General features: G+C 41.5%; 1 long non-coding RNA gene across 1 annotated transcript; it reads left to right on the forward strand.

The window, feature by feature from the left end:
- Positions 1-22,291: 22,291 nt before the first annotated feature.
- On the forward strand, positions 22,292-23,835 carry LOC131921778 (uncharacterized). The gene is made up of 2 exons (XR_009382090.1): positions 22,292-22,503; positions 23,310-23,835. It is a non-coding gene; the product is annotated as an uncharacterized LOC131921778 (long non-coding RNA).
- Positions 23,836-24,657: the final 822 nt, after the last annotated feature.

Here is a 24,657-nt window from a genome sequence, read left to right on the forward strand (position 1 = left end):
GTTTACTTAAAGTTTGTTCATTTGTACTAAATTTTCATAAAGAATTTCATGTTAAAACATCATTTAAAGATGTGTCTTAATTCCTTAAATGATATTATTTACTATATAAAGTTAAACATACCTTTATACAAATGTAAACAGTATAAAAGTATAGTATATGATATAGTACACGAAGTATATTCCATGACAGTTTCCTAAGTGCTTATATTTAGATTTGAAGTATGTGATGGCAAACAAAAAAATCCTAAGAAAATAAAATGACCAAGGCAGAAACTTGTTATGGCAGATGAATTCCATCTCCTGGTATCCATTTATATACTCTGTAATCTCAAGACATGGAGTTACAAAGCTATCCCTTCTCTCCCATAGAATGAAAAGATTGACATTTTGTTCAGAACCAGACAAGATAATGGGAGGCAGATCATGATAGAGCTTCTGAAGAATAGATGATCACGGATTTACATTTTAGATGAGATTTTTATGAGAATGATTTAAAATGGGCCTTTAGTAGAAAATCCTAACGAATGCTCATCCGTCTTCTTTGACCTTGGCTCATGCCCCTGCTCAGCTGGGGACTCTCTGGTAATGTGATAATAGTGTATTCTGAGTGCCAGCCCAGCTTTGAAACAGTTCCATTCTCTTTTGAAAGCTCAAAGCTGCTTTCATCTGAGTACTATTGATTAAGAAATTATTCTTTCAAATAAAGCAAAGAAGAAAAGAAAAGAAAAATGGGCATGTTCCATAAGGGGTTCAGCACTGAAAAAGTTGAATTTTAAAAGAGAACAACCCTCACCCCGTTTTCTTTACTTTTAATGCACTTGTATTAAAAAGTGGAAGAACTATTGTTCTTGACTTTCTTTTCAGTCATCACCACATTTTTCTGAATTCATGTAATTTGCATTCATTAATGATTGCAGCCAAGGGCATTTTGGGCCTTTTGCATAATTAATCATAACTTTCCAGTGACTCATCTCGGAAGACCAGGAGGGGATGGGTGTCCACAATTATAGCCGAGAAGTTGGGACTGGACTCGGAAATCTCTGCTCTTCAGACTCATTAGTTCATGGCACGAGGTTGGAGGCTTACCCTAGACCTTGATTTCACAGTTTTGAGCTTGAGTTATAGCTGCCCTCTGCATCTACCCAACAGAAGAATGGCTTTAAGGTGTTTAAAAATGCTTTTAAACATAATAAAACATAATACTGATCAAATACTAAGGTTGGCTAATTCCCAGGACAGCTCAAATAAGCGTTACAAGCCTCTTCATGTTCAGCTGTGTTCTTGTCCCCCATTATGGTTGCTTTCAAACACTGGTTAGTGATCGATTATTTGAAACCCTTCAAAGAATAAATGGTTAGTCTTAAAAACATCACCCGTAGAAGAGATTTAGTTCCAGTCTAGCTTTAACCATCTTAAAATGAAATTGAATTTGGTATTTTCTATAGTACATTCTCAATGCAAAGGCAGATACAGAATAAGAATTAGAGACTTAATTCTCACCATTGAATTTAAGAGAAAGAAAAACTAGCATTCCCATTTTTTGCAGTATCTCCTTGAAAAACCTTACAATTGCTAGGTTTCTCCCTGTCTCTTGGAGATGTATGTAAATCTTGTTTTCTGAGTGGAGTGGGCCTTTTGCTTACTTTAAAACCAGCAGTGTTTGTCTAGGACCTGGGATCCATCCTTGGGAACGTGACCATCAAGGAAGAACTGTTGATTGCCTTGTGTAGGTAACTGAACATCTGCAACTGGGCCGAGCATCACTCATGTTGCTCTGTCTTGGAAGTCATAGCTTGTGTCCCTCAAAGCCAGATTTGGCCACTGGTCCTTGACAAGCCATTGAACAGCAGAGATGAATAGTGAAAAGCAGTGAAAGGAGACATTCATGTGGCCACATCGGGAAGGGGGACAAAGATCCAGTGAACATCCAAGATCTCCTTTAGCATCCTAAACTGAAGGTAAGGTTTTAACAGAAGCCTTCGGCTTGCCTCAGCAACCTGGGCAAGATGTGGTCCCCACCCCACTGTGAGATCAGCTTCTAGGAAGATCAGCCAACTGGCTGTATTTCCTGAGCCAAGTTCCTCCTCTGGGTGCCCCCAGGGCTTCAGCCATTTCCTCTCCCAGCAGGAAGCTCTTAGGGAAAATTCTAATTTCCAAGGAAATTAGACAATTGTTAGACAATTAGACTAATCTCAATCACTGATTGGTGCACAGTATAAATGTTTCTGAAATATATTCATTCCTGCCAGACAGCCTAATTACACCCAGACATGTCTCAAATGGGACAGGCATCTTTGCTGCCATCCAAATGCCTTTTAGGAAGAAGGTGTGAGTTTTTCAAAGGTCTGAAGGAAAGTTTCAGGAAAGAGCCCCAGCTTTCACTGACCCTTTTGCAAGGCTGATTGATTGATTAGCATTTCAGTAGTGTGGAGAGGTTGGACTATTGCTGATCCAGAACCAAAGTATCTTGAGGGCATCATTAGTCTCTTTAATAGGCTTTGTTGCTTCCTCTGGACATGACTCAATTTCTGAACACTGGGGAAATCTTTTAGAATGAGCAGACCTCCAGTCTCCACCTAACCAAGGGGCTAAAAATACTATGGGATGGCATCTGAAGCTCATAGCAGAGTTTTCCCAGGTTGTTGTAATGTGTGTGAATGGAAATTTCTGGGGGAAGAATGGCACCTTCATCTGAACCCCGTGAGCTTCATTTCCTGACTAGAACAATGATTAGGGAAGAAGCTGGAATGCCACAGGTGTTGAGCCTAATTACATTTTATCCTGGACTTATATTTAGCCCCTAAATAGCTAACCCTGTCTACCTAGGTGTCTGATCTAACATTCTGTGATTAATAGATAAAAAAGCCTTTGGGGTTATTAATGTTATTAATGTAACAAAACCATGGTTCCCACAAATCAAATGGCTAGGAACTCCAGCAGGTAACATCTGCAGCTGTTCCCTTTCTCACATTTGCTTTAACCAACCTACTAAATGTTTTTGAAAAGTGCCTTAATTTACTTTATCAAATGGTCACCACGTTGGGATCAGGGCTAATTTAAATCCATGTTTCTAGGCTATGGCCACTTAGGAATAAACTCTTATCCCCTTTGAGGTGAGAGCTGTATTTTTGTATCAACAAAGGCACAATGGGAATACGAATCTCAGCAGAAGCAGTCTCTACCGGTCACGTCCTGCTTCCCTTCATCCCGCACACGGTGCTGTTCTGTAGCTTAAGTTTTCCTGCCTGGCCCACAGTCAGGATAAATCTCTCTCACCTGCCAGTCCCACAGCCACTCAGACCCAACCAAGTAAACACAGAGACTTATAGTGGTTACAAACTGTATGGCCATGGCAGGCTTCTTGCTAACTGTTCTTACAGCTTAAATTAATCCATTTCCATTAATCTATACCTTGCCACATGGCTCGTGGCTTACCAGCATCTTCACATGCTGTTTGTCATCGTGGCGGCTGGCAGTGTCTCTCTGCCTCAGCCTTCCACTTCCCAGCTTTATTCTCCTCCTTGTCCCACCTACACTTCCTGCCTAGCCAATGGCCAATCAGTGTTTTATTTATTGACTAATCAGCAACACATTTGCCATACAGAACATCCCACAGCACTTGCCCTGCCTGTTTCCACTCACAGAAGTCACCAGCTGTGAAAACTCTTCTTTCAGATCTAATGAAAAGCCGTGTCCGTCTTTAAGAACTTTACAGAGAGCCTAACAGAGAACTGCTGGTTTACGGGGCTGTGAAACGGGATTTGCCCTAAGGTGCACTGTGCAGAACTCAACTCGTTCAGAGCTGGACGCTGTGCACACGGACCCTGTCTGACACCAGTCACATGCGCACTGTAACAGCAAGTAAACATGCTTTTCTTGGATTGCGTTGCTGTTTATCAATCCCCATAAGATGGCAAGGTAGGACGAGTTAGTAAGAAACATTTTAGCCAGAGAAGTCAGGTAGGCCTCATTTCATTACACTGCTCATAGTGTGCCACTGGTCTCCACTCATCCCGGAAGGTCAGGACGCAGAGGGGATGAGAAGAAAGCCTTGTTCAAAGCCTTCCATGAAGTAGACATTCTGTCGGAGTCTCACTTAAAGAATTTGGGGATGTGAAGGACGTTCACAGGAGAAAAGGCGTGAAAAGGGAGACCAAGGGCAGAAGTCCAGGTGCTGGCGGAGTTTTCTGCTTTCCCAGGAGGACTATCATGTTGACTTCGATCACCTGTGTCCAAATAACTAAAACCTAAACAAGGGCTTCTCAGCAAATTGGAGAGGGCAACAAGAAGCCCAGAGAGCCCCAGCTGCACAAAGTAATCTCCCCAAGACATACTATCTCAAATTCTCAAAGTTAAACACAAAGAGAAAACCTTTGAAAACAGAAAGGAAACGTGACCAGTTATTTACCAGGAGCTCTTCATTAGACCTTCAGCAGATTTCTTTGGACAAACCTGAGAGAGCAGAGGAGCACGGAATGACAGTCCAACTTGTGACAACAAGGAAAATGCCTAGTGTGGTAGTTTGAGTGTAATTGCCCCCATAAGCTCACAGGGAGTGGCACTACTGGGAGGTGTGGCCTTGTTGAAGTAGGTGTGGTCTTGGAGGAAGCGTGTCACTGTGGGGGCGGGCTTTGAGATCTCTTTTGCTTAAGCTTTGCTCAGTGTCACAGTCCACTTGCTGTTGCCTTCTGATCAAGATGTAGCCAGCACCACGTCTGCCTGCACGCCGCCAGGCTCCCCACCATGATGACAATGGACTGAACCTCTGAACGTAAGTGAGGCACCGAAATTAAATGTTTTCCTTTATAAGACTTGCCATAGTCATGATGTTTCTTCACAGCAATAGAAACCCTAAGTAAGACACAGCACAGTCCAGGAAATCTGCCCTTCAGAAAGGAAGAGGCGATAAACACTGTTCCAGACCAGAAAACAAGGGTAAGGAATTCATCACCACTGGACCCGACAGCGAATGCTAACTGGAGCTGTTTGCATTGAAATTAAAAACTGCCAACATGAAAATATTAAACTTTTTTAAAGACAAAAATATAGTCAAATGCATAATATTCCAATACTATAGGAATGATACACAAATTGTTTTAGCTTTAGTATAAAAATGAGACAAGATGTTCAGATATTTAAAGCTATAATAGTTTGATAACAGATATTCTGTGTATGAAAAACGGGACTAACATTCAGAACTATGAGAGGAGAAGTTTCTTTGTTTTTTAAAGTCTGCTCTTGTGAACTAGTGCAGACCACTGTGGGTCAGTGCTGAGTGTCCGGTAGCTGAACTAGAAATCATCTGAGAGGTTGAGAAGGTGCAACTCTGGCCATGTGAGATCCAGAGTTCTTTCAGGGTCACTTGGAGGCTAGATTCATGAATGTTAGGACTTGTAGAACTTTGTAGGTGGCTACTAACAACTGCTTTTTTTGGCAAGGCTTGCTGATTGGTAAATGAGAGAGCACTGTGTCTGTTTTAATGGCCTCTGTAAAATCTGTACAAACGTTGATGGTGCAGGTGATGTGGTAAGCACAACAGGCATTGTTGTAATTACGGAATCTGTACAAAATAAGATTGAAGTGTGTGTGTGTGTGCGTGCGCGCGCACGCGCGTGTGCACACACGTGCTCATGTGTCTAAGATGACAGACTGAGCATGGCAGTTGCTCTTGTAGTTGTTTCTAGCGATGATGGTTCTCATGCACTTGCTTTAACATCTTGAAAGATTCTGCAGTTTACGAAACTAAAGGCCAAAGCACTATTTAAATATGCTTGTAAGCTTTCACAAATGTACAGGTAGTTAAGAAGGAGCCTAGGAAAGAAAACTGACCACGTTTGTTACCCTCTGAGTCTTACCCCCATACCTCTCCACATATTGCCTGGGAAAACTCCTAGATATTTTCTCATTAGTTTTTGATTTGTGCCCCATATATTCTCCTTTGCTGCCTTTGTGAGTTCATGAGGAATATAAAACTATGCTTCCTTGGGCACAGTTTTCTCCAGCAAGAAGGCTGGGGACAATTTTAATAAAACTGTCATTCAGATTCATGAGTGGTGCCTGCTGCTTGCAGCATTTCCAGGAGCGGGTCCTTCTCCACAGGAAATACTGAGAGCATCACAGTTTGTATGGCACACCTGATAGCAGAAACATGCTTACAGGCAGCTCCCTAGTCCTGACTCTGTGACAGTCTCTGTGTGAAATCTTATAGTATAAAACCCATTTGCTTGATAATATTGATACACAGAAAATAAGCCCCTCTGACTGTCTTCACTCCAGACTCATTTTCTCCCTAAAGCAATAGCCCTTTCTTCTGTTTGATGCTCATGGGTCATCTAAAGGTAAATGTATACGGTACCTGATCCTTCTCTGTCATCTCCTCCTCTCTTGTCTATAAGCCAATGCGGGTCTGGGAAGGTTGCCGGGCACTGGCAGATAAAACAAAGGAGTAAGGCTGTTAGTTAATCTTGTAGCAAACAAACACAAGGCATGTCTCATACTTGTAATGACATAGAAGCACATGTTCAATTATCAATCTTCCCACTAGCTAGATTCCACAAAGTTAGCGATTACATGATATTTTCATTCTTTATTAAAAAGCTTCACATTTGTTTGTGTGTGTTTGCATGCATACACAGTGGCACACATGTGTAGAATAAAGAACAGAGTGAGTTATGGTGATATTTTATTTGTACTGAAATGTGATTTTAATTGTATGTTAATAAATAAAGTTGCCTGGGGGTCAGAGCTAATAGCAAGCCATAGCAGAGCTGGGTGTTGGTGATGCACGCCTTTAATCCCAGCACTTGGTAGGCAGAGCTAGGTAGATCTCTGTGTGTTCAAGGATACAGCCAACAGACAGTGACAAGGCAGTCATGTGATTGGTTTTACAACTAATGAGAAGGCAGAACAGAAAGTCTATATAAAGACAAACAGACAGGAAGTAGGTCTCTTTCAGAGAGGTCTCTTGGCTGAAGAGGCTAGCTGCAGCAGGCAGGTAAGGCTCTTAGCTCTGATCTCTTGGCTTTCTTCTTTGCATTGGTTCTGTGTTTCTTATTTAATAAGACGGTTGGTTACATCTACAGTGAGTTATACTCTTCTAACATATAGATTCCAGGGATCAAATCCATGTCATCATTCAGGCTTTGCAGCAAGCACCTTTACTCACTGAACTCTCCTATCAGTCCAGCATTTCACCAGTGCATTCCCAATGTATGTAGGGAAGGGGTCTTGGAGTGTGACTGGGGCTCAATCTATTACTATATTTAAGAATGAATATGAGCTTTCTGTTCTTTATAAAAAATTTTACACAATGTATTTGATCATGTTTTCCCCTCCCTCAAATCTCCCAATATTCTCCCCACCTTCCTACCTACCCAACTTTATGTTTTCTTTTCCTATCTCTTATAAGAAAACAGAAAAAATAAAGTAAGAAACAAAGAGACCTCACAAACCCACAAAAATGAAAATGAAAACAAACAAGCAAAAGAACAATATGAAATTTCTACTGAGAAGAGTGTCTCTAATAGGAATGTCTGTCGCTGATCAGTCACAGTCGCCTTATTTTTCTCACTTCCTGATTCCATGCACAGTTGATTACTCTGTCTCTTCTCCAGTGGCCTATTGTCTTGGCCTACAACAGTCGTTCTCAAACTGTGGGTCATGACCCCACAGGTGTCACATATCAGATATCCTACATATCAGATATTTACATTATGGTTCCTAACAGTGGCAAACTACAGTTCTGAAGTAGCAATGAAATAATCTTATGGTTGAGGGTCATCACAACATGAGAAAGTGTATTAAGGGATGCAGCACCAGGAAGGTTGAGAACCACAGGCCTACAGCATGGGAAGGTGGATGGTCTGTCTTGCATTTGTTTTCACATCAGCTTCCTGCTTGTGGCTCCTGGATGGTGGTTTCACAGTCACCTTCTCCTTCTGTTCTTCAAGCTTGTTTCTCCACAGTGTTCCATGTTGCGCTGTCTGCAAACCAGTCACCTCTTGTGATGTTGCTCACTTGAAGGTGGACACCAGAGTCCCTTGATGTTCCGGATGAGCACACATCAATTCCTATTAAGCTCTTTTTGCTCAAGAGAGTAGCAGCAACATCCCACTTTGGCTTCATATCTAAAGGCAACTGGTGGGTAAAAACATGCCATTAATTTACACATTCAATACAGCCACAGACCTGACCATGATAAGAATGAGGATCGTTTCTTCCAGAATCCAAGGGGGTGGGAGGTCAACCCTCAGAGTGATGACTGGTTAGCAGACAACAAACTCTTTTTGTTTCATTACCTTCTCTTTTCTGATCCCACTCTATGGACCTCTGGCCATTTTCTGAAAACCAAGTACAGATCTATCTCTGACAACACACAAGGCCAAGCAGAGAACAGAAAATGAAGTGGTGTTGATTCAGGCATCAGATTTATGCTTGCTTACTAACACTTACTGATCTGCCGGAGCAAGTTTGCACCTGCCCATCATTTTCCCACGTATTGGAAAAACAGTAATTTGTAAGAGCAAATGAATGAATAATGCCAAAAGACGATGAAGACTTTCCCTTTACACTCAAGACTAAAGTTGACTGAGATGATACACTTGTACACTTGGATTAATTTTCCTGGGTTCTTTGAAGCAACTGACTTGCACATCCGGGTACCTTATGGACCATTCACCTGTGGAGCTCTGTATCCCAGCATAGGTGTCACCTAGTTGCCTTGGGAGATGTCAGAATGACCGAGTTATATAATTATATCCTTAGTGATAACCTTGAATCCTTTCCTTTGTAAATAATGTGCTTTGTGTAGTTTTCTTTAAACATCGTCTAGGGGATTAAAATTGTTCCGTGGCGTACTCCACTTGTATAGAACCCCTGTGGTGGTTTAAAAGAAAATGGCCCCCAAAGGGAGTGGCACTATTAGGACATGTGGCTTCATTGGAGTAGGTGTGGTCTTATTGAAGGAAGTGTGTCACTGTGGAGGCAGGTTTTGAGGTCTTTTATGTGCTCAAGACATGCCCGGTATCTCAGACCACTTTCTGTTGCCTTTGGATCAAGATGTAGAATTCTCCAGCACCATGTCTGCCTTCATGCTGTCTTGCTCCTCACTATGATGGTAATGGACTGAACCTCTGAACTGCAAGTGAGTCACCCCAATGCTGTGGGATGGTTTGTATGTCAAATGTGTTGCTAATTGGTCAATAAATAAATCACTGATTGGCCAGTGGCCAGGCAGGAAGTATAGGAGGGACTAACAGAGAGGAGAATGGAGAGAACAGGAAGATGGGTGAGAGAGACACTGCCAGCCGCCACCATGACAAGCCGCATGTGAAGATCCTGGTAAGCCACAAGCCACGTGGCAAGGTATAGATTTATAGAAATGGATTAATTTAAGCTGTAAGAACAGTTAGCAAGAAGCCTGCCACAGTCATACAGTTTGTAACCAATATAAGTCTCTGTGTTTACTTGGTTGGGTCTGAGTGGCTGTGGGACTGACGGGTGTCAGAGATTTGTCCTGACTGTGGGCCAATCAGGAAAACTCTTGCTACACCCCAACTAAATGTTTTCCTTTATAAGAGTTGCTGTCATCAAGGTGTCTCTTCACAGCAATAGAAACCCTAAGACAACTCCTTACTACTACTTATGCATCTCATAGCAAGATTAATTTGTCTTTGTACTTTATCATATCCTGATGCTACTTCTTAGAATGGCCCATGCCATTGGCTGTCTGTAAGCAGACAGATTAACATAGTGCTTTGTGCTTTGAGATAACTGTTACAGCAAGGAGCAAGGCCCCACCTTTGGGAGGGTTTACTCTTTCTGCCATCTTTTGCATGATGGTAGAAAGTGGGGTGGTGACAGTAAGGTCATAGTATGAAGTGTGAGTCTGTAACACCCTCAGTCTCACTTTATTTGGTGTCAAAGTCAGAGAGCTCATCCAGAGCCTCTGGGGTTCTATGGACCACTGAAGTAATATGTGGGGTTGGTGTTTCTGTGTGGCACCAAAGCTAGTTTATGACTCATGTGTTTGGACCCAGTTCTTTCTCTTAAGTATTTGCATGGGGACACTGTAATTATGGAGAATCTATTGCCTGGGAAGTCGATTGGGATTTCGTGCCCACAGGAGTGCAGGCTTGGGAAAGGCTCTGCCGATGTCATCATGAGTCTTACCTGTTACAGAAGGGAGTGCACATCTTCACTCTATACTGAGTTTCACCACAAATCTGCTGCTGGTGCTGCCCGGAGTCAGACCTAGATAACTTTCTGAAGCAGGCTTCCAACGTGGCCAAGGCATGTTTTCCTCTAGGTGGGCCTGAACTGAGTGCTCATATTTGAGTCTACTTTCTTGTACTTACCCATTTATACAAACCTTTGAGGGAGTACCCTCATTCTAAGTAAGCCTGTCATTCATTGCAAGACTTTTGTAGTAGGCAGTCCACACATTTACAAGTCACAATTACAATGTTAAAGTGGAAGTACACTGACTGTGTTCTTAAATTTAAACATAAAGTGGGAAAAGCCCCTAACAAACAAACCCCATGGCTTTCCTTCATGTGCATCACTCTATTAATAATGGTCCCAATTTGTCCACCTTTGATGAAATGGTCCACCTGTAATCCAGTCACGAGTCCTTCCTTTATCCTGATTAATTTTTAATGTTAGAGATTAATGTAAAAACCCATTTAAACATTTGCCAGGAGCTCAGTATAATAATTTAAAATAACATTCAAAATCCTGTACAGAAACTCTTTTCAGTGGTAGGCCCCTGCCAGAAGCCCCTGTGTTCGGTCCTGAGCACATGGAATCCATTGTCACAGTGGGGTATGTGTAAGGGACAAAGAGCTGAATCCACAGTCCTGTTTTACTGGGACACTGACGGATGCTGCTCCTTCTTAAAACCCCCACAGCCACTGGGTTAGCTTTGCTTCATCTAGGCAATGTGCTTTCCCTAAAGAGTGAAATATAACCATGGGGCCAGGATACATAATCAGTTCATAAAGCAAAATGTCAAAAGGAAAATAGGTTTGTATTTCTGTCAGATATCCTTCCTGGAGAGAAATGTTGAAAATATGATGTTGATTAATTGGATAAAAATAGAATAACTTTGCAGAGTTTGTTAGTTGTTGCTTTCTGAACCATTTAAAACTGTAACCATTAGCAGGTATGATATTTGTCTCAACAGCCATATGTTCAGTGATATAATCATGCACATATTGGATGAGCCTTACCATCTTCAAGGTATGATTGACTCACAGAGGCAGAATATGTCCCATAAGGCTGTCTCCTTCATAGTGGAGGCACTGACATCTCAAGAGAGGTTCCACTGTCTAAACCGCATGAAGAAAGAAATTTCATGGGATTATCACTACTGAAGAGGCAGCGAGGAAGAGACACAGGGCTCCGGTTCAGGGCCTGCCCAACTGCAAGGAGGGCTGACAATGAAGAGTCTCGTTCAATGAGCAGAGGAAGAGAGACAGGGCTTTACAAACATTACTAACTTTAAACACATAAAAGGGGACACTGGAACTGGTAGCACATGACTTCGGGGATATGGCACACTTATAATTTTGTTGTCTCTTCTATTTTGTGTGCTGTGTCCCATTCACTTACATTAGTGAGCATATTTCCATCTCCTCAGATTTGGGTACCTAATGGCAGAAATATGGCTGCCACATCTTTTGGCAACCTGCCTTCATGAGCTCTATGAAATGTCAAGAAAGAAGAAAGATACTATTTATTGTCTTTCCTTTATTTGCACATTAAGGATTAGGCTTAGTTATCTGCATCCAACATCTAAAGTTCGAATAGCTTACGTCCACAACACACAATACTGAGTTCGGAGAGCTAGAGATGTTCTCATGTTTTTATGAATCAATCAATTATAATTCCAGTCTCTCCTCCACCCCATTAGTATGCTCCTCTGTCTCTAAGGTTTGCCTTGCATTGCATGGCCCGAAGTGGCCATTAGAGGCAGAACCGTACCTTTTCCCTGCAATCAGGGAGCAGGAGACAGAGGCCTGTGTATGCTTTGAGAAAGATTCTCATGATGTCATCTTCCTTGTTTATTTTCACTTGTCCAGTGTATAGTGATATAATCTGACATCACTGATTGGCTGGGAAATGTCGTACACAGTGTGCACATGGCTACAGCTGAGATTTTCATTACTGTGGAGAGAAGGAATGGAGGGTGGGTATTAGGATGAGTAGAAATTTCTGTCATAGACAGTGAGGAAAAGCTGGCATGAAAGTCCCCAGCACTTCCCTCTGCTTCCATATTCAAGCATATTGTTTATTATATTTATATAAGGTATTTATAAGAGAAAAATCTACAGGAACATAAAAAATAAGCAGCTGTCTCAGGCTGAATATGGAAATATGTTTGCTCAATGTGGGCAAAGGGAGTCTTACTAAATAGTTTAATAATGATGATCATCATACTGTTCAATAAATGTATTAAAATTGATTACTTATGATGGGGATTTTTTTTAAGCTTTATTGGTTTATTTTGAGATGGGGTCTCAAGTTATGCAGACCAACTTTTCAAAATCACTGCGCAGTAGAGGCTGGCCTTGAACTCCTAATTCTCCTGCCTCCTCATCTCAAGTGCTGGTATTATAATCATGTGCCATCATGCCAGATGAGATGAGTGAATTTCATGAAATGAAAATTGTACCTCAATAAGGTTCTGAAAAATGAGAATATCTGAAATGATCTTCCTTTTCCAGTACTAAATTGTATTGTGATGATGCCTTTTGCATGCCTATGGAAGAGACATCACTTGTTACCTTTTAAAAACTAGGAAAACGTTATAGTGTTTTTGCTTAAAAATGTCAATTCCATTTCCAGCTTTTCAAACATCAATATAATTGGAGAGCTATCAGCATTTTTAATGACTGCTTCTAATATTTGACTCCACCTATATCTTAGCATCTGATACTAACATTTAAAATGAATAGTTTTTAAAATAGAAATCTGAAAGATTTCGGACAAAAAACAATAACTGATTGTATTGGATAGTTTCATGCCAACTTGACATGAGCTAGTTATTGAAAGGTGGGAACCTCAACTGAGAAAAATGCCTCCATAAGATCCAACTAGAAGGAATTTTCTGAATTAGTGATTGATGGGAGAGAACCCAGCCCATTGTGAGTGGTGCCATCCCTGGGCTGGTGGTCCTGGTTTCAATAGGAAAGCAGGCTGGGCAAACCATGAGGAGCAAGAGAGTAAGCAGCTCTCCTCCACAGCCTGTGCATCAGCTCCTGCCTCCAGATTCCTTCCCGGATTGAGTTCCTGTCCTGGTTTCCTTCCATGATGGACTAAGATGTGTAAGTGGAGGCCAAACAAACCCTTTCTTCCCCAACTTGCTTTTGGTTGCAGTGTTCCTTTGCAGCAATAGAAACCCTGGCTAAGCCACTAATTAAACTAAAACCTTCTCAGGAATGTAATCAAGCTTAAAATGAAAGAAAAATGCCTGTAAAGTCTTAAATACCCCATGACTTGTAGGGTTGTTTCAGCAGAGTGAAATCCTACTTTGTGAACCGACTTATAAGTGATATTTTGTGTATGCTCTGACAAATAAAGCTTGCCTGAAGATGAGAGGGCAAAGCCAGCCTCTAGTTAGCCATAGGGCCAGGCAGTGGTGGCACACACCTTTAATCCCAGCACTTGGGATCTCATGCCTTTGCTCCCAGTACTTGGGAGGCACACATGCCTTTAATCCCAGCACTAGGGAGGTGGAGACAGGAAGTGATGTGGCTGGGCAGAGAACAGGAATAGAAGGCGGGAGGAGAGAGGAACTCAGTCTTTTTTCAGGCTAGGACTTGAGGTAAGAAGTCTCTCTAGTGGCTGCTGCTCTCCTTCTCTGATCTGTCTGCTTTCACCCTGACATCTGACTCTGGGTTTTTATTAATAAGACCAGTTAGGATTCGTGCTACTCTTACAGGCATTGCTTTAAAACACAAATGTGCTAAGATTTTAGTTCATTGGATATTTAACAATATAATACCATTTGCACAAGATGGGATGATTTAAACACATACCTTTGGTAACATAAAGAAAATGCTGTAAAGATCTTCCAGAAACTTCTGATTATCAAATCACAGTGATACTAAGAACTTTTACTAAAATGTACCAGAGACGACATCATTACACATAAAACAGATGCCATGAGTATAAGAGTTCGTGTATCTTCATGGATAGTTCCAGTCACTGCTATTCTTTCATTCTTTTCAAGCTACAACATCAAGGTGATTGGTGTGAGCTCTATAAATCTCCAGGACTCTTCTTTTCTTCTTCATTTTTATCAAATTCACCATAGGCTGTTGTGAGTACATTGTGAGTGTACTTCAGATTGGTGCTGCTCTTGCTCACATGGGCACCTGGTGGGGATTGTCATTGTTCTTTTGCAGCTGTCTTTCACTGCTACTTTACACACTTTTTAAATGACCTTGGAGGTGTGAAATACTCATTTTCCCATGACAGGAACCTTGCATCAATCACCTGAAGTATATGCAAATCAAATCAGATAAATTAAGTGAATTTGGAAATGCAGTGAATAGGAAACTATAGTATCCGGTCAAGGTTGTAAATTAACCAGAGAGCCACTTCCTTGGGCTTTGTATTTTGATATCTATTAAAACGTAGGACAGGCTCCAGCGTGGTCCTCTACCTCAGGATCTGCATTTAGAGTGCCTCTGGCCTCTTCTGATACCAGGAGGGCCTTGAATACAGCTTAGCCTTACTTCAACACGCACTTTCAAATTTCAGAGTTCGTCTGGTTTGTGCATACTTCACAGGACACCTCTGTAAATCAACACCCGAGGCTCATCATGAGTCACCAGATGAGAAAAACCACCGCTCTCACACATCTCCAGTCACTATAACACACATCCTCTGGGAAGCTATGGAATTTAAAGTGGTAATAGACAGGACGTAGCCAGATTTTATAATCCCATGTGTATTATTCTGTAATATAACACTATTAATTACAGCTCCTTTTAATACATTTATGAGACATAGAAAACAAGAATTACCTTGCATATGGTCACCTCTGGTTCTTATCCCAGGCCTAAGTCCCTCAAGACCTCCTAGAACAACTCACAGTTCCATTCTCAGCAGGCTTTTTAATTAGGCTCTTATCTATCTTGCTGCCCTAGGCCGTTCTTGCTAGGTTAAGCTGCTTCAGGACTTATGAAAGAGCTTCATTTGCTAAAGGTAGGTATGGTATTGGACAAAGTGCTTTGTGAACCTGCCTATTTTACATTTTTCCCAAGGTTATTTCTTACTCCTGCTTCAGCGGTCCCCAAATTGAAAGTTTCTCACCCCTGAGGATCTCTGACCTTTCTCCTTCCCAGCAACAAATTGGTTTGATAAAAAGTACAGACAGAAGATCGTTCTGTAATATAGCATTGCTGTTGGACTTGCTGTTCAGAAATGCAGCTGTATCGTTTCTTTCATAAGATTGCAGCAATTTAAATATAATGAATGGAATAACTTTAACCAGATAAATGCCACATGATTAAACAGCTTGGTGTAGTTTACTTTCGGAAGAATGGGGCAAACAGCAAAAGCAGAAAGGTAGCTTCCGATTCTGTGCAGCATTCACAGAGAGCTAGAACACCCAATGTTAATTACTAAATTTATATTACCCACTTAGATATGTGCAAACCTTTAGCAATAATTATTGGCAGTTTTGTTTGTTTGTCTTTATTTTTTAATTTATTTATTTTTTTTTTGGTAAGCATCAAGAGGTGTCCTGGCAAAATCTCTGAAACTGTTTCTTAAAACCAGGGAAGTTGTAGATAGACGATTCTTCCCAGTGAAGATGGTCATGGAGACATTATGATCAGTCACAATGAGCTGCTGCTGTTGGTAGCAGGCTGCCCCTGGTGGTGGTTGTAGTTGTCACTGTTGATAGTGTGGTTATGGGCATGAAAAAGATTTTTGTTGTTGCTGACAGTTTGTCATAGTTTAAGTGGGCGCAGGCCTTTGAACACTGGATTCCCAGTTAGGTGGTGCTGGTTGAGGAGGTTGAGGACATGCGATCTTGCTGCAGGGGTAGTCATTGGAGATGCTGAGGGTTTGTAGACTCTGTGTTTAGTATGCTTTCTTGGAGCTTGTAGTTGAGAACACTCTCAGCACCATGATGGACTCTAACCCTCGGCAACCATAAGCCAAAGCAAACTCTCCCTTCTCTGGGACATGGTACTTTATTACAGCACCAGAGAAGTAACTAATACACACTTTCATACATGCTTGTGGTGAATTTGAGTCATTTTACCGCTCCCCACTTTCTCTTCTCATCTGCTCACCCACTGAGAGCCTTACCCTCAGCAAACCCCCTCCTACTTTCACACAAGTTTGCCTAGTCTTACATGAACACTGTTGGGAAAGAGTGCAGTTTATCAGCGGCTACCCCACTAAAGAAAATGACAGTCCTCCTCCCTCACCCATGATGAAGTGTTGAATGGTCTGATCTTGTCCAGGTCTTGTACATATAATCACAGCTGCAGTGAGGTGATAAGTGAAACATATACGTCATATTCAGAAAAAGAAATCATTTTAGGTACATCTCCCCATCCTTTGGATCTTGCATTCTTCTGTTCTCACTTTGTTAAAGTTCTCCATGCCTTGAGGGGGTATGTTATAAGTGTCTTGTTTATGGCCGAGCACACCAGTCTCTCATTCTTATCACTTTGATCAGTAATGAGTCTTTATATAACTGCTTCCTACTGCAAAGAGGTTTCTCTGTTGCGATTTGAGAGCAGCATTCATTTTTGGATATAAACATGAGTATTTAGAAGGAAGTTTTGACATCATGTCCACTTAACAAAGTGCTGTTAATTTTTCCCCCAATCAGGTTCTTTACCAGGTTTTACTACAGCATGAATTCCCTCTTGTGTGGCAGCCTCTAAGCCAATCAGGTTGTGGACTATTTTTGATGGTGCTAAGGCATGTGATGGGTAGTGATCATGTGACATTGGTGTATGTGGTAGAAGGGTTAGTTCAGCCTTGTATCTAGTATTTCCGGTCTGTCAGTGGATGGCTGTATTGGGAAGGACTGTCTATTCCCTGTTTTCTCTGTAACAAATGAAGACAGTGGAGAGGTTATTACAAGGAGTTTGTATTATTGGTGTTTACATTGAGAATGTACAAGGATTAAGAACCTTTGACCTCAAGACTAGGTTTCTTAGAAACACACAGGAATTTGCAAATTTGACTTCTCTGAAACTGATCAGTTGTGTGTACAAGACCATGGAAAAATAAAGGAATGATGTTTAATATATTGTAATTATCTCAACTAACTTCTTTCTAAATCTGTAGGGCCTCCTCATTCCACTTTAAATGAAACCACATGAGTAATTTTGTTTTACTTAATTGAGTAAATATTCCATTATTTTTTTTTCAGGAATCATTCCACCTGTTTAAATGAACCAAAGTGATTTTTGGCTATTACAAATAAGGCTATTCATGAATGATTTTAAGCTTGTGGTTTTGTGTGTGTGTGTGTGTGTGTGTGTGTGTGTGTGTGTGTGTGTATGTGTGTGTGTACGTACAAGAATTTTATTTAACTTTTCAGGGGTAAATTGTCCCAGAATGCAATGATAGGTAGTCGCTATAGTGTTTCCTTGGAGTCAAATTCAGTTATCAAAGATGACTGTACCAATGACATCCCCTTGAATCTCCTTTTCTGAATTCTTCCCAGCATTTTATGTTTCTTCTTATTTTATACTTTATCCATTCTAAAATTGTGGGTACTGACACTGCTTGTGATTTGATTGCACTTCCTCATTAGTTAATAATGTTGGGCATTACTTCTTTGTTGTACAGGTGATTTCTGTAGGCATCTGTCTGCAGCTTGCCTTTCCATTGTCTTGACAACACATTGAACACAACAAACTCTTAATATTGATGAAGTTTCAGTTTAATTAGAACACCTAAGAATTGTCACTTAAGAGTAACTATAAGAACTCTTCACTAGGCCCTAAATCCTGAAAATGTTCTGCTGTGGGATGTATGGCAAATGTGTTGCTAATTAATCAATAAAACACTGATTGGCCGTTGGCTAGGCAGGAAGTGTAGGCGGGACAAGGAGGAGAATAAAGCTGGGAAGTGGAAGGCTGAGTCAGAGAGGGACACTGCCAGCCACTACGATGAGAAACTGGCTTGTGAAGATGCCGGTAAGCCACGAGCCATGTGGCAAGGTATAGATTAAAGGAAATGGATTAATTTAAGCTATAAGAACAGTTAGCAAGGAAGCCTGCCACGGCCATACAGTTTGAAAGCAACATAAGTCTCTGTGTTTACTTGGTCGGGTCTGAGTGGCTGGGGGACTGGCAGGTGAAAGAGATTTGTCCTGACTGTGGGCCAGGCAGGAAAACTCTAGCTACAATGTTCTCCTTTTCCCCTATAATTTTTAAGCACATATTTTACAATAATTATCATGACCCATTTTGAATTAAATTTTATGTAAATTTGGCAATTGCAGTGAGTCTTTGCCCTGGGCTTGTAGAAGTTCAGTTGCTTTAGCACTTTTTATCAGAAAGGATTTGTTTCCTTGTGAGTTGCTTTTGCAGCCATGTAAGAGTCACATATTATACAGATTTCCTAGTGTGGTGACACAGGCCTCAAACCCTGGCACCAAGTCTGTGGCAGAATGGTTGCAAGCTTGGGGCCAGCTTTGGCTACATAGCAAGACTCTGTCTCCCACCACATACACAAAAATTAGGTATAAAGCATCGTAATTCAAAAACCTCCAATGTGTAAAATGGCAAAGTGGCACTATAAGAATGAAAAGGCAAAGTACACAGTTGAGGAAAGAATGTGAAAGTCATATGTCTGGTAAGCTGGTAACATCAACAAGAGCTAAATTAAGTAATAAAATAGCATAATTTAAAAATAGACAAAGGACGTCTGCAGCCATTTTCTCAAAGATAATAAGCAAGAATATGAGAAGATAGAGCTGTGTGTGGTGGTGCATGCATCCCAACGTTCGGGAGGCAGAGGCAGGCAGATTTCAAGTTTAAGGCTACTCTGGTCTACACAGAAAGTTCCAGGACAGCCAGAGATATAAAGAGAGACCCTGTCTAAACAAACACACAAACAAGTAGAAAGAAAAGAGAGAAAGAAAGACCGACAGACAGACAGACAGACAGACAGAAAGAAAGAAGGGAGAGAGGATAGGAAGGAAGGAAGGAAGGAAGGAAGAAAGGAAAAGAAAGGAAGAACATGAGAAGATGAACAATATGACTAACTACTAAAGGACAAATCAAAGCTCTGGTGTGATAACAGTTCATACTAATTGGACCAGGTTCTGGGAATCAAATCAGGTCAGCTGAAAGAGCAGCCAGTGCTCGTAACTGCAGAGCCAGCTCATCAGTCCTGCATCTTTTAAATCACTTACTATGCCATAAAGTCACTTAGCTTCCAGGATACAGAATAGAGTCCGTTTAACTGCAGTCCCTGAGCTAGAATCCATCCATTTTCTGCCTTTTTCTAGCTCTGGGCAGGACTTGGCTAACTTCTTTGATTTGCTGGAGTTTACCTATGGTTGAAATGGGAGATAATGGCATCTGCCACAGAGTACGTCATACATTGCAGCAGACTGTGTTTATGAAAGTTTTATTATTATTATTATTATTATTATTATTATTATTATTATTATTGAGGTCTATGTACTACTGTTTCCTAGGCAGTAGAGTCCTATCTGTGCACACAGCAGAGCCATGTGATTAAGGTGGCCTCTAGAAGCCAGGGGTACAGTGTAGGGCAGCTTGGGGTAGCTTGCTGGAAACTTTCTCTCTGGTGCCTGCCGCTTTAGTGTCCTCTTACTTTCTGTGACTGTGTGTATTCCCTGACACATGGTCCCTTCCTATACATTCAAAGGCCATCCCTTTAATTTATCCCTCCACTATCATATCACCTCTTTGTCTCTACTCTTTCTGTGTCCCCTTATCAGCACTGTTTATTTACAGTGGGTTCAATCTGATGATCAAATAGACTCTCCCCACTGTGGATCCTTGATGACATAGAAGGTAGATATTTATAGCTTCTCGGGGTAAGGTGTGGGCATCTTCAGGAGGCCCCAGTGCAAGTGCCTACTATTATTGGACTATGAAATGCTTCTCAAAGCCTCATGTGTTTGAGTCCTTGATCCCTAGTTGGTGACACTGTTGTAGGAGATAATGACACGTTTGGAATATGGGACATAGCTGGGTCACAGCAGCAGACCTCTGAGAATTATATCCTGGTCCCACTGCTGGCCCTCTGTTCTTTGCTTTCTGATCTCCCAGAATGTGACTGAATACCACTTCAAGCAACACCCATTGCCATACTCTCCCTGACATATTACACTTACCTCTCAACCATAAGCCAGAATAAATCCTTTCTTCCCTAATGTGTTTCTGTTAGGCATTTTGTCACAGTAACTGATAACTAACACAGCTTTTCTCTGGACAGAGCTGACTCTACGCATTGAGTTAGGGGACATATCTCTAGACTGTTCTGTCCTTTTAATCCACATGCTGATTTTTTTTAATTCTTGAAAAGACAACTTTGAGCAAAACTTCCAGAGTTTCTGGGTAGGAAAGACAGAAGTCTTGGCAACTTTTGTTCCCTTTATGGTGTCTGAACTCCTTTTTCGCTCTGAAGAGTGACACTGTACCCAGAGATTATTTTCTCTTCCAGCATACCTGTACCCCACAGTCTTTAGCCCTCTCTGCAGGTTCTTGGTTTCTACCCAGGTCCAGACTTAGTGTCACCCACACAAACATGCATAGACGGGTATCTTCAAGGGCCTGTCTCCCTCCAGGAAATGAAGAAGCACCAAAGCTTTAGTTTCTCTTTGTCCTTTAGCTGTGCTTCAAAGGAGATGAGAGCAGGATGTGGTCACTATTGCCACATCTATGCACACAGTGCCTCCTCACTTTTTCTAATTTATACCAATCTCTACCAAGCTAAAGATTGGGGTGGAATAAGAGAAAGTGTGAAGATGGCTGTAACACTGAAAGTCATGCTCTTCTGCCTTAGGTTTTTAGTTTCTTCAGAAAATGGCTAGAAGTGCTAAGAGGCGGGTGGTCTGGTGGTTTCCACTGCAGTACTGTCACACATGGATGGAGGGAATTTTGGTTAACACGTGACTGCAAACAATGTATGCCCTGGTTGTTAACAGTGCTATTGAGTCTGGGACACTATCGATTCCTAAAACATTAATTTCATCTGGTAGATACATGTGGATATAAGCACAGCACATTGATTGTGTGTATACATATACATATGAAAATGTCATAACAAATCCAATTTGTATGCTAACTGAAAATGGCAACAATAATAAAGCAGTAACAAATGCAATCCTCTCAAAATACTAATTCCATGAATATAAAATATGGATCTAATCATAACATTTCACGAGGAAAGTTAATAAGAGTTTCTGACCTCACACCCCGAGTCCTACATCTCAGACTTGATTGCTTACAATGTTTTTTTGTTTTGTTTTGTTTTTTAAATCTGGTTTCATCCTGGGAGAATCTATTTCCTTTAGCTCTTGTTCCTATTTCACATATACTGAAAGGATTGGTATCTGCTCAGGACCTCCAAGACCAAGTTCTCAGCATGAAAGAGATTTAATTGCTCCAGAGGGACAGAGGGCAGGGAATAAGAGACAAAGACGGGATAGAGGAAGAGGGAGATGGGGAAAGGACAAAGGGAGAGTGGGCAGGGGTGTTTGTCCAAGATGGGGGCAAAGGGCTGCCTCTGGATAGAGAGGAGGCAGACATGGCTCACAAGCAAATGGCAGTTTAAAAAGGTAAAAGAGCAAACCCTGTGTCAGGATGAGGAGTTTAATTTTAATTGTGCATGTTAATTAGATGAGTCAAAGGGGGCTTTTGATTTCTGGACTTAAATACTTTGATAATTGGACCTTGGTAGTCAACCTCAGGAGGAGGAACTGGCCAAATGAGGGAATAGACCTTGGTAGCTAGCTTTAGGAATGTAGTCTAATGGTTTTGTAGCAAGGCAGAGGGAATAGGGGAGAAAGGCAAGGCCTGCCAGAGCCATGCTTGCCATGCTCAGGTTGGCTAGAGTCCCTTCACATACAATCATCATTTCTGATTTTCTGTGAATTGATGTCTGTTAGTTTTCTGTATATTGCTGGGTTCTTTTTTCCCAAAATGTTTACTCATTGCGTCTTCTGTATAGCTGAACATACACTGGAAGGGTAGAGCTTGTTTTTATAGCTAGTTAATGTTGAACAACCTTAAGACTCACTTTGGACAATGAAATGTCACTGACAAACTGAAGAATGCTTGAGTGGTTGGTCTTGCCTTCTTAGGCCTCCGCCATCCCTAGAAGTATGCTCCAGGGATCTGCTGACTGACTCTGTCTGACCTATAAAAGAGCACAGTGTGAAGGAACAGTGCCAACTCACAAATTACAGCTGAAGAGGAATCAACCAGCCAAACCCAACTTGTGTGACCCATGCCAATAGCTGACAGACTGTGGAATAAGGTGAGTGAATGTTGTGTAGCCTTAGAATAGTGTGTCTATTCTAAGGTAACCTGGATATTTGGGGTGTTGGATGGCATGTGGATGTAATCAATTGTCTTTATATGGCGCTCCTTTAGTTTCACTTTCCATAAGTGGTGGGGATTGTGGTCCTGATTATTTGTCTCTTGAGCATTCAGCTTCCTACATCTACCCTTTGGTTGCAGAGTTGATGTCCGCATTTTAGGGTTTTCATTGCTGGGAGGAGACATCATAACCACAGTAACTCTTATGAAGAAAACATTTAATTGAGGGGGCTCACTTACAGTTTCAGAGGTTCAGTCCATTATCATCATGGCAGGGAACATGGTAGCATGCAGGTAGATGTGGTACTGAAAAACCAAAGCACTTCCATTTTAAGCAAGCCCCTAACCCCAGCTTGAAACAGGTCTGAGTTTCAGATTCTCAGAACTGCTGACATAGGTTCCAGGAACTCAAAAGTACAAAGCCAGGATGTCTGGAGGGCCATCTGGTAGCAACTGATTAACCACAGAATGTTCTAACATGGGGGATAGCCTATAAAAAGTTTTTGACAAACAACCGGCCAAACCGAAAACTAAGAAATTCTGGAAAGCCCCTAAAATTGAGCCAATCAGAACTGTACTAGTACTGGAACCCTTAACTGATAAAACCTTGTGGTTTTTGCCTTTAAAAACTGAGCTTGCAAAGGGGCGGGCACTTTCTCTAGCCTCCGCTGTGTTGGTGTGCTTGATGAGGTCCCTGCCGAAGCTTGTACTGCTTTCAGTAAACCTTGCTTTTGCATTTTGTAGAATTCGCATCTCTGGTGGTCTCTTGGGGGTCTTGTGACCAGAGCACAACAGTACTGGAGGAGTAGCTGAGAGTCCTACATCTTGCAGGCAACAGGAAGTTGACCGAGAGTCACATCAAGGGGAAGCTGAAGCAAAAGAGACCTCAAAGCCGACCCCCACAGGGACACACTTCCTCCAACAAAACCACACCTCCTAACAGTGCCATTTCCTTTGGGGGCCATTTTCTTTCACACCACCACACAGACCATCATGCAGCTACAGTGCTTCTGTTGCTGTCGTTGAACAAAGAAGGTGAAGGTGAAAATCAACTGGTTATCAAAATGTTCAAAAGTAAAATTATTCACAGCGTGCCAAAGTACATGATGATGAGTTTTTAAATATGGCTTCTTGAGCTTGTACTATTGGAGATCACTTTGAGGGTATTCATTGGCGTATCATCCCTATCTTTTAATTTGCCATAAAAGAACCTCCATTTTCCCCTTAGAATGCTTCTTAAAATTTACATAATAAATTCAAGCCGGCTGTATTTGTTACTTGTCTTATTGCTGTGACAAAACAATCTGAGAGAGCAACTTAAGGAAGGAAGGCTTATTTTCATTCAGTTTGAATATTCAGTCCATCAAGGCTAGGAAGACACAGCAACAGGAGCTTCAAGTGGCCACTCCCATTACCTCAGCACTAAGGAAGTGTACAAAGGTAGTTATTGTACTCAGCTGACTACCACCTCCATGTAGTGGGTAGCCATTCCAGCTCTGATCTGGAAGTTCCAACCCCCACTGAGGCTTCGGTAATTGTCACGCCTACAAGGCGGGGCCAAGAGAGGACCCTGAAGACCCGAGATCCAGATGTGCTGGCTCTCTTAGTTCCTGGACCCTGGACGCTGGAGGTAAACTGAGCAGAGTTCTCCAGAGAACACCAGCTGACTGCACTACACCTTTCCCAGACCCTGTTACCTATCCCTTCACTTGTGAGTTACCCCACAAAATAAACCTCCCTTTTAACTACATGGAGTGGCCTTAATACTTCTACCAATACCTCCTCTGCCTCCACCTTCTTTCCTCCTTTTTTTTTTCTTTGTTTTGCTTTTGTGAGACAGGATCTCACCACATAATTCTAGCTGGCCTGGTACTCACTAGGGAGATAAGTATGGCCTTGAACTCACAGAGATATAGGTATGCCCTCTCTCTCTCTCTCTCTCTCTCTCTCTCTCTCTCTCATATATATATATATATATATATATATATATATATATATATATATATATATACACACGTGTGTGTGTGTGTGTGTGTGTGTGTGTGTATGTGTATGTGTAAGTGTGTGTATGTGTGTATCTGTACAGGTATGC

The sequence above is a fragment of the Peromyscus eremicus genome, chromosome 11 (genome assembly GCF_949786415.1).
Source record: "Peromyscus eremicus chromosome 11, PerEre_H2_v1, whole genome shotgun sequence".
NCBI classification, from domain to species: Eukaryota; Metazoa; Chordata; class Mammalia; order Rodentia; family Cricetidae; genus Peromyscus; species Peromyscus eremicus.